This window comes from Diospyros lotus, chromosome 6, assembly GCF_014633365.1.
Source record: "Diospyros lotus cultivar Yz01 chromosome 6, ASM1463336v1, whole genome shotgun sequence".
In the NCBI taxonomy this organism is placed as follows: Eukaryota; Viridiplantae; Streptophyta; class Magnoliopsida; order Ericales; family Ebenaceae; genus Diospyros; species Diospyros lotus.
Window position 1 is genome coordinate 29475105 of NC_068343.1, and position 9490 is coordinate 29484594.

Below are 9490 nucleotides of genomic sequence, written 5' to 3' on the forward strand. Positions count from 1 at the left end.
CATCCTTCAAGCTCTTTGTCTCGGCCTGCACCTTGGCTACCTCGTCCTTTAGCCAAGTAACTTCATGGGCTGTTTGGGCGGCTTGGTGGAGAGCTTTGGCAAGGTCGATAGCCACTCTTTCTACTGCCACTGCCACTGCTGCTTCCTTAGCATCAGCCTAGGCAACTTTAACCTCCCTTTATAGCGCCCGAGATCTCCCTAGACTCGATCTCGTTACTCTATCAGATTATTAACACGATTGTCAGCCCGGGCGGTTGCGTCCTCTGACTGATGGGCCTACTCCTGCAGATCCTCCATTTCGACAGTCACCTATTCCCCTGCCTACTTGGTTTCCTTCTTGCGAGCTTTTCTGGAACTTTTCGCTCGCTCACGAGCCTTATCTTCTAGTGTCTGGCACCCATTAACAATATGGAGGCCTTACAACCTAATCCAGTGGCATAGCTCAGGATGCTCGAGGTCAATCTGTCTCTTCTGATTTGATGGGATGGGAAAGGTGATTCTCCATGAAAACCCCCAGCCAAAACTTGTGGCTCCAAAGGCTTTGGGGGTCAGACTCACCATCATCACAACCCCACAAGCTCAACCTCATGTGTTGACTCGAGTAAGAAGACCCCAGCTTTTCAACTCTCCATCTCTTCTGTTTGAGGGGGACTTCCTCGACCTCAGGATGCACCTTAGCCTACCAAAAAGTCGAGACCTTGGCTGAAACAGCCTTGGAAGATGGCTGAGGTGCTAGTGTGGAGCTCTTAAGCTGGGCGGGAGCCTTCCTGGCAGTATTGCCTGCCAATCTGGTGCTTGACCTGACACATTTCTCCAGTCCTTGGGGGCCATCTCGCCTGAAATAGGAAACAAGTAGTGTAAGAGCAAATAATCGATAACAAGAAATAAGGTTAACGATGCAACAACTGACCCATATACTCGGCCAAACCCTCCAGATCGCCCTCGAATTTGATGAGTGATGAGGACTCCAGTGTCGGGTAGGTCTTGAGAAAATCCACCATCGCTTGGTCATCCAAGCCCAAACTCGGGTATTCGGCCTTTACGATAGGGACCGACTCCTTGCTCCAGTACAAAGGAATCTCGTGGCTGTCTTCTCATCCAGAAAGAATTGTAGATCCTCTTTTTAGGAAGCCACCTTAAAGTAGCCATACTTAAAATTTTTCTAGTAACTATCAAAGATCTTTAGTAAATTCCTCATCGGAAGACTATTCAAGGAGATCCAACAACCTTTCCCAACTACATTGGACTAGAAAAAAGAGAAGAAGACCCTCGTGCTAGCTTCCCAACCTAGAAACCTAGCTAGCACTTCAAAAGCCCTCATGAAGGCCTAACTTGTAATACCCAAGAAATTTTAAAGGACTCAAGAGTAAATTATCTTGGTGCAAAAATGGAATTTTCAGATAAATTGAGATTATAGGGTAATTTCTTATTACTATAAATAATCGAATCGACTGTAGGGAGTGCCCTGGAGCCGAGATGTCTAAGAAAATCAATATGGTATTGACGAGTATTTTGAGCCATGATTTATGGCATCGAAGGAAATCGGATCAGGAACGACTTTCGGTACAGCTAAAATACAACTATGATTTAGGTTACAAAATCGAATTGTCGTTGGGAACTTCTGGGAAGTCAAAAAAAGCCCAAAAGGGCTTTGGTCTTTTGTAAGGAACAACCTTTCAGTGGTTTCGGGAAGAAACGAAAGGGTTTGCAGCCAAAATGAAGATTCGGGCCTTAATGTAATTTTTCGAAATTGTTAGAGGGAGGTCGAAATGATGTTTTTTCGGAATCTTTGGAATGAAATGGAAGTTTTAGGACTTGAGGGTCTCAATGAAAATTATGGAAAGTTCAGGGGCTTTGGGTAAAAGGGCCAAAGTGTGAAAGCCAAATCAAGAGGGGCCAAAGTGCAAAAAGCTCAAAGGTTTGGCAATAGGAAACAGACCAGTAGCTTTGTAGGTTGCCAACCGCCAATTTCGGCCATGGGGAACCTATAACGCCCTGCTTCTCGGGTGTGTTATAACTTGGGACAATAAATTTTTTTTCTTCAAACTTAAAGCTAAATCACATCATTCCTCGAAATCGTCCTAGGATTCCCATTTATTTATCTCGAAAGATAATCATTATACACATCAAATGATCGAAACCTGATATCTTAACATTAATCATAAATAAATTCTTACATCTTCAACATTTCTCAAAATGTTCATAATCTAAAGTAGCAGAACTTAAATACAGGGGCTACATTACATACATTTAATTTATCATGCACTCTGTTAAGTGCCATTTAATGCCTCATTCATCCTTGTATCTGCTATACTCTTCATCTGGAACGTTTGAATATTCCAGGGGTAAAGCCCAAGTTAGATGATGAATCATCTAAGTAAGGGTACATAATGATATATCATGTGTGTATGCAATGTCTTTCATCGTAGGTGTCAACTGCACTTCTCACCTATCTACAATTCTTACGGCCACTTCTTTCGAAGTCGGGGTGTCTGGGGGCACCCTTGGTAGCGGTGCCAGTTCGTACTCCCTACGACCTCAATGTGCGTGATCAATGATACCAACGTGTACATATGCATTTCATAGTCATGTCATGTATGCAGTCTACGTGATGGATACATATTAGGGCATGTCAATATGACGAAACATTCCTGAGGATCGGGTTTTTTAATCACTTACAGCCAAGAATTTTTCATAAAACTAACTTTAATTGGGAAGTGCCACTTACCTTCTCAAGCTTATCGGGCTACCTCGATATCCGTGCCTTGCCTCGTACATCTCCTCGATTTGCGTGCCAACCTAAAAATTTGCACAAGTCACTTCAACTTAAGCCTCAAAGTATCCTAATCACCATAATTATTTAAATAAACATTAAAACCTATTTTTCCATAATTGCTTACATTTTCTTTAATTTTCTTTCTATTTCTTCCTATTTTTCATCAATAAATCCAAACTAAATATTTTTAAAATATTTTCTCAAATATTTCACTACTAAAATTCATAAAATAATATTCTTGAATTTTTGAAATTTTCTAGGAGATTTTACTTACCTTAACTTAGCATCTCTGACTTCCTCAGTATGCGTGTCACATCCTTGAAACGCGTGCCCGAGCCATTTTCCTAGCTAAAATCTCCAAGATGTTACTGAAACATAATTTCCTATTTTTCGGGATTTTCTAGGATTTTTCCCCATCATTTTCCTATTTTCTTTTCTTTTCTTTCTTTTTCTTTTCTTTTCTTTTGTCTTTTTTCTTTTTTTTTTTGTTTTCTTCTCCTTCATTCCTCCTCCTCCTCCTTCTTCCTCCCGCCCCTGCAACTGCTGCACCTCTATTTCTTCTTCTCTTTCCTTTTCTTTTTTCCTTTTCTTCTTTTTCTTTTTCTTTTCTTTCTTCTTTCTTCTTTCTTCTTCTTCTTCTTCTTTTAATTCTTCCTTCTCTTCTCTGCCTCTTGCGCGAACAACCCCTGCCATGCGCGTACCAGTTGCCGCCGCCCGTGAGCCAACCGGCCTTACCGCCCCAAGCCGCTGCCTCAGCTAACCTCGCCATTGCCGGTGGCCACCGACCTCCCTTGCACTGCCCACGTCACTGGCAACCGTTCGCGGCCACTGATGGCTGCTGGTTGCGGCTGCTTGCGGCCATGGCTGCCCCAGCTCGCCCTCTCGATCTTCTTCTCTTTCTCAACCATGCTCAGCCCTAGCTCTCTCTCTCTCAATCTCTCTTCCTCTCCTTCTCTTTTTCTCGAGCTCCCTCCGCATCTCTCTTGGCCTAATGCTCTCTTCCAACTCCCCGCTCTTTCATTTCTTCCTTGCTCACTATTTATAGGCTACTCAACCGCTCCCTCACGTCACTGCCCATACCTCCTTGCGTGGAGGACCCTCTTGGTGTGAGAATTACTTTACTTGCTACCATGAGTTTGCAGAGTATGGCATGAAGGTTGCAGGGGATTGGATTTGAAATTTTAGGGGTATGGCTTCACGCCTCTGCTACGCACATATATATATATATTTATACACTAAATATCACATTAATATATATAGAAAATTACATAATCAAATTCCAACTTTCATCCTATTTCACTTGGGCATCTCCTTAATTTCAGTTATACCCTTCAACACTGAATTAATTTGCATTTCGATATAGAAAATGCAAATTAATAACTTTAAAGTTACTCGATAATGCCGATTTCACCCCAGTGTCATCAGGCTATTGTTTCATCCCGAAACCACTAAAGGGTTGCTCGTTACACAAAACCGGAGACCCCTAGGGTTCCGTTGATTTTTTGAGAGCCTCCTACAATGATTAGATTTTTTAGCCTAAATGGCAACTGTATTTTAGCTATACCGAAAATTGTTCCCGATCTGATTTCTTTTGATACCATAAATCCTATCTCAGAATGCTCATTGAAACCATATCATTTTCCTTAGACAATTTCACCTCGAGGCACTACCTACAACCGATTCAGTACTTATAACTATTATCAAGCCAATTTTTCGATATTCTAAACTCATCGAAATTACGTGGCATCCTCATACTAACATGGGGTATTACAGAACCTAAGGGGGTTGGTTGGGGATGCCTTAGGATTGATTGAGGGCCGACAACGGCAACAGGAGTGGCCGGATTTTCAAGAAATCCGATCGAAAGTTGGTTGGTTTGTCGAAGGTCTACAAATCAAGTTTTTTGGTCAGATAAGGGTGTTTCTAGGTCGATCTAAGGGAGGTAGATACGCCTAAGGGGTTGGATTAAGCGGCCAAGGGTGTTTTAAAGCTCAGTTTTAGTTATAAATAGAGCTCGAGTGGTCGAGGGTTTTGAAAGTTTGGAGCTTCAAATTGCTCTCGTTTTTGGATAAATTAAGGGACCAAATTAAGGGGTTTTTGTTTACCATGAGGTAAGGATCAAATCTGGAGAATTTGAAGCATTTTCGTAGTGATTTGGTGGGGTTTCAAAGCTGGTCGAAGATGGGAGAATGGCGGTCTGGCCAAAGCTTTGGCCAACAAATCGGAGGCCTTTCGGTGCTCCTTTTGTTGGTTCCTAATGATGGCAAATATATCCCAAGAGGGGGGGTGAATTGGGATTAGGTATAAATTTTCGATACTTTAAAACTTTGATTATTGGTAGAATACTAGGTTTCGAAATATAAGCTATATGTTTCAAAATAAAGCTTTCTGTTAAGTAGGTTTTGAAACCTACTATATGTGTTTCGAAATGTACCTTACTATTATAGCTAGTTTCGAAATATGAAATGTATGTTTCGAAATCTACTTCACTGTTTTGCTTGGTTTGAAATCTTTTGACTTGTATTTCAAACTAATGATCTTTGAAAAGATGATTTACATAAGTAAGAGAATACCAAAGATGTTTGTATATCAAAGATAGGTTTTCTATGTATATGTATAAGTTTATGCTCAAGAGAACTATTTTATCCTTTGATAACAAATCTTATGATAACATGTGTAATAGGCAATAATGATAAGCAAAAGCTAAAGAACAATTGCACACAAGATATATAGTGGTTTGGCACCCGCCTACTCCACTACCTTCAAGCTTACCCACTTGAAGGATTTGCAATCCCAATCACTTTTACTAGTGATCACCACAACAAGGGTTTTACCACGGTTCACCCCAAAACCTTATAATGTGAGTTTTTACAGGCTCAACTCAAACCTAGCACCAAGTGAGTTTTTACGGGCTTAACTCAAACCTTACACCAAGTGAGTTTTAAGGCTAAACTCGAACCTTTGACACAATGAGTTTTAGGCTCAACTCAAACCTTTACACCACAATGAGTTTTAGGCTAAACTCAAACCTTGCAACAATCAAGATAAATAAAGTTTATCTTTACAACCCAATGGAATGTATAGCAATGAATATCTTACCATTGTGGTTGTACAAACCTCTTAACTTGAGGTGAGGAGAGCTGGAGAGATGAGACTCGTTGTTTGCACTTGTTTCTCATTTTTCACATCACAATGCACATCTAGGATCGTATGAATGGATCTTCTTGAGAAGGCTTTATCAAAAGAATGGATTTAGATCATTTGCGCTTGTGTGTGTATCTCTAGTGTGTGCTCACTTGTTCTTGCTTGTTGTCTTTCTATCAATCTCTTCTTGTCTTCAAATACCTGTTATTTATACCAAAAGATAGAAATCTGGCCGTTTTATAGCCGTTAGAGACAAGACAAAAAAGTAGGTTTCGAAACATCACAAATTTACACATAGGTTTCGAAACATACTCCTCATGTTTCGAAACATACAGCCTTTACAGCTGGATATGCACCAAGAGACAGCAATGAATGGGAGACACAATCTATTCCCCACTAACACATAATAATGATCTCCACTTCAAATTTGAATTTTGCAAGCCATGGAGAATGCATTAAAAAATGTTTTGAGAAGCTTTTAGATAAATATTAAAAATGAAAAGCAAAAAAGCATCTCGGATCTCTACTAACAGAGACATAGGTTTCGTAACATGATGCGTATAGGTTTCGAAATATACCTATCTGGAAATGAGGTTTCGAAACATGATGCATATAGGTTTCGAAATATACCTCTTTGGAAATGAGGTTTCGAAACATGATATGGAGGTTTCGAAACATAGTCCAAAACCTGATTTGAAAACACATACAATGCAGAGATGTTTCGAAATAGCATACACAGAAAACATTGAAAACCCTTTCAAAGGGGTTTCGAAACATGCATAGAAACATGACAGATATTCAGAATGATTTGCTTGAAAGCATAATCCACAGCATGTATACATCACAGCTTATTTACATTTTTTTAGTTTAAGTAAATGGAGGTGTGGACATTTACTTTAATACATAAATGTAAATAACAAAGTACCCCCTATTTGGATTCAATAAAAATATCTAAAAAATCAAAATCCAAAACAATAAGAAAGTAGATTTTGGGTTTTAGTACAAACTTACGATTTTGCGATTTGACCACCTCCAAAATATATACTTTCTATTTGATGAAAAATTCATTAAAAATCGTTTTAGCATTAATGAATGTTAGATATTAAATTACTGGGAGATAGTTTTCTAAAAAGAAAACTCTTTCTTATATGTCTCCTTATAAGGTGTTAACCTTTCAGACTTAGTCAAAAACAGGGTTTTCATTCTCACAAAGAGATACTTGATATTGAAATTGATATATATTGAAAACCACAAACTTGACTCATGACTTAGGGATTAAACTAATATATGTTTTTCATCATTAAAACTATTGTACAAAAAGTACAACAACAATCTCCCCCTTTTTTATGATGACAAAACCTTAAATCAATTTCATATATCCTTTTCCCTAAAATCATATATCTCTCTCCCTTTTTCTAAACGCTTTTGATTTAACATATCTCTCCCCCTTTTTGTCAACAATAAAAATGTAAGTCTTTGAAAAATAGACTTCTCTTAAGACGAAATAATAATCTCTCTCTCTTTTTAACTCTCCCCCAACAATAGTTTAAGAAACTTTGCTTTTAAGCAAAACATGCTATATTTCAAACGATTTGACATATCTGAAAATAAATAATCTCCCTTTTTAAACCAAAATCTTTTTAATAGAAATGAGTTGGAGATAATACTAACACGAAAAGATAGTTTTAAAAACTAGAGAAGGATTGAGTTGGAGATAGCTCCCCCTTAAGATGACATAATTAATATCATAAAAGCTTTTTGAGCACATGCCATATACATAAGTCTTTTTCATGAGATGCCAAAATTTAAAAATTTTCATATCATATTGCATACTCATGATCATATCAGAGCCAATCTATATCTTTCAAATAATCACTCATATTTAAACAATCAAAGCACTAGATCAATTACACAGTCATTCATCATATAAGAGGCATATACATTTAAATGATCAATATAGGAGTGAAATATCTCATTTTAAGCAAATAGAAAGACTCTCTTTGAAAAACTCCCCCTTAAACTTATACAGGAGGTTTTGGCCATAGAGACATTTTTTTTTTTAAAGAGAAATTGTCTCATTTCAAATGTTTTTCACAAGAATAGCACATATCAACGACCATAAATTTGAGGAATGAACCACATGCACTCATATATGTATTCAAAGAATAAGTGGTCATCCAAACATATAAATCTAAACAAGTTATGGTAGATTTTATGCAAGACATATTAAGGATAGGCTTTAAGAGCATACATTTGTCTTTTGATAATCCTAGCCATACTTGTAATCATATAGGATCATTACATATAGATAGCTTCAAGAAACGAGATGATCCTTTAACTAGATTATAACAGATAAAGCGTAATTTCTCACTTAAGTATTCATTGTCATACAAAAATAAGCAAGCAATTTCATACAAGAAAAATAGCATTGTAAATGATTCAAGACATGAATACCATATGCCGTTAATAAACTTTTAAAAGATCTAAGAGCTTGATGGCATAGTCCTTTGATTTAACCAATGATAGATTTGAGAGAAATGAAAGGTCTAAACTTCTTTGAGTCAAAGGTTTTGAAACTTAGAACAATACGTTTCGAAATGGAATTTTCTGGAAAACATGTTTCGAAACTTGGAACATGTTTTGAAATATAACATTCTGGAATTTATGTTTCGAAATAGAAAGCATGATGTTTTGAAACTTCTTCAGATAGAAACTCTTGAACTCAACAATTGGCTGGGATTTATCTAGAGTTTGATTTCCAATAGATTTGGATATGATTCCAATTGATATTTTCTTTTTGAGCATGATCCCTTATGAATAGATGATTAATTTTCATATGTTGAGTCATGAAATCCAGAATTTTTGATAGGGCTATAGCATTTGTATTGGCACATTTGATTTCGAATATTGTGGGGATTTATGCCATAGTCTTAATGTTCCATCCATAGGATTTGAACAACTATATCTTCACCTTTAGTGAACAAGAATGGAATGGAATTTGACTTTCTTCTAAACAAAGACACTAGGAAATTTTTATAACTTGACATGGATCACTAGTGTTCTTTTTAGCCATTTTGCCTCCAAGATGGAATTTTTAGGATTGGATTGAAGTCTAGCACATAGGCAAACACTAAACATGATGTTTGTCTGACAAGCTATCAAATATAGCAAAGATCCAATTATATTTCTATATAGCTCATTTTCCACCATTTGGATTTTCTCATAGTTGTCTAGGCCTGAACTACTCTTTTTGAGAGACTATTGATTTCCTTTCAAGAGTATTGAATTTCTTAAGAAGATGTATTTTTGAATAGATATATATATATATATATATATAAATTCATTTATCTTCTTGCCTAGATTGCAATCTTATAAAAGTTTTTAACTTTCTCATTATGCTCATTTCCTATTTCCCTTTTACATTAGATTGACAAAATGATTCCATAGGGATTTGTTTGAGAATTCAAATATAAATTGTTTTTAGATTCATAAGATGTCCTTGCTATGAGGCTTAGAGTAATGTTATATCTACTTGACCTCTTTTAAATTCTTCCTCTAGAATAAATTTGC